General features: G+C 37.4%; 1 non-coding gene across 1 annotated transcript; it reads left to right on the forward strand.

Moving 5' to 3' along the window:
• The first annotated feature begins 69 nt into the window (after positions 1-69).
• Trnat-ugu lies at positions 70-142 on the forward strand. Its single transcript has one exon. It is a non-coding gene; the product is annotated as a tRNA-Thr (tRNA).
• The last annotated feature ends 2,008 nt before the right edge of the window (positions 143-2,150 follow it).

Raw genomic sequence — 2,150 nt, forward strand, 5'->3', positions numbered from 1 at the left:
ATCGCCCTCTTGAGGCATAGCATTGTGTAATACAATGTTCCCAACGGGTATTTGGACCTGTTCCATGAAGCCTTCGTGGTCTAGTGGTTATGACGCTCGCCTTGTCAGCGAGAGGTCGCAGGTTCGAATCCCGTCGGAGGCATTTTATTACACAATGATTTTTCATAGGACCTTATTCGTTGAAAAGCTACAAGGTAGCCTACGATGTTCCATCATGTCCTTATTAAACACTGTATATGTACCATTTATGATTTATATTAAATTTATTCAACAGTGTTAACGGCTAACTTCCTTCAATATCATATATAATATACGACAGTATTTCTAGCCGTATTTCCAGATTTATATGGCCGAACGCCCTCTTGAGGCATAGCATTGTGTAATACAATGTTCCCGACGGGTATTTGGACCTGTTCAACCACGAAGCCTTCGTGGTCTAATGGTTATGACGCTTGCCTTGTCAGCGGGAGGTCGCTGGTTCGAATCCCGTCGGAGGCATTTTATTACACAATGATTTTTCATAGGACTTTATTCGTTGAAAAGCTACAGGGTAGCCTACGATGTTCCATCATGTCCTTATTAAACACTGTATATGTAACATTGATGATTTATATTAAACTTATTCAACAGTGTTAACGGCTAACTTCCTTCAATACATATATATACATATACATATATATACATATACACACACATATATATATATACATATACACATATATATATATGTGTGTGTACATATATATTATGTGTACATATACATATATACATATATATTATGTGTACATATACATATATACATATATGTATATGTGTATATATATATTATATGTATATGTGTATATATATGTATGTGTATATGTGTATATATATGTATGTGTATATGTGTATATATATGTATGTGTATATGTGTATAAAAATGTGTATATGTATATATATGTGTATATGTGTATAAAAATGTGTATATGTGTACGTGTGCGTGTATGTACATGTGTGTGTGTAAGTATGTATGTAGGTGTGTGTGTGTATGTATGGGTGTATGTATGTGTCTATATGTATATGTATGTATGTATATATATATGTGTGTATATGTATATGTATATATGTATATGTATATGTATATGTGTGTATGTGTATATGTATAGGTATATATGTATGTATATACTGGATTCGGCAAAATTGGTTTCGGCAAAGTGGCCTAAACTCGGCAAACCGGGTTTCGGCAAACTGGATTTCGACCAACTGTTCAGATAGCGGACAGTACAAAATGGGATTATGTATGGCGTGAACATATGAGTTTGACATAGAGTTAACCAACCTGAATTTTACGCATTTCAGCGCAGCAGTCTTCAATGTTGTGACATTCCTCCATCAGTGTGTGGTGAATGATTACGTACGGAACAGGTGTCTTCATGTCTTCACGCTTTTTAGGTGGCTTAGCTTTCCAGTCTGACCTTGAAACAATATTGGGGCATGCTGCAAAATGAAATAATTTAATAACCACACAAATATTTGCGATGATAGTATCATCGTTATCATTTATTGTCAGGGTCATTATCCAAAATCTAATAAAATGTACTTATGAGTGTATCGCCCGTTGCTACCTGGCCTGTTCCGTTGCTATCTGGCCTGTTCCGTTGCTACCCGGACTTTTTCCACCTAGGCCCTTTGCAACCCGGCCTTTCGTCAACATAAGCCAGTCCACCCGGCGAAATACCATCCCGCAATTTGACACCTTACTTTTTGCCACCGGCCTTCGGCCATCCTAGGCTATTACCACCTGGGCCCGTTGTCACCCATCGTTTCAATAACTAAACTCATTGCCACCCGGCCTTTTGCCACAACCGGCCATTTACAATCGGGTTTTTGCCACGTAGGCCTGTTGCTACCCGACCGTTTGCCACCCTAGGCCCGTTGCTACCCTATTCCTGTTGCCACCCGGTTTAGTTGAGTACAGTTCAGTTAAGTATTTTTATTGTCATTTGTAAAATTCCTTTACACGGAAATACAAATACAAAGATAAAAACCAATCATAAAACCATAAACCAATCATAGAAGTAATAACTAAATATCCAGCCGATTCTAACCTAAGTAATCAGTTTCGGTGACAAATAAAACGCTTATCTAACAAGGTTTAAAAATGACTTTGC

Source organism: Anneissia japonica, unplaced genomic scaffold (assembly GCF_011630105.1).
Source record: "Anneissia japonica isolate Jap-2015-1 unplaced genomic scaffold, ASM1163010v1 scaffold10184_len302889_cov135, whole genome shotgun sequence".
NCBI classification, from domain to species: Eukaryota; Metazoa; Echinodermata; class Crinoidea; order Comatulida; family Comatulidae; genus Anneissia; species Anneissia japonica.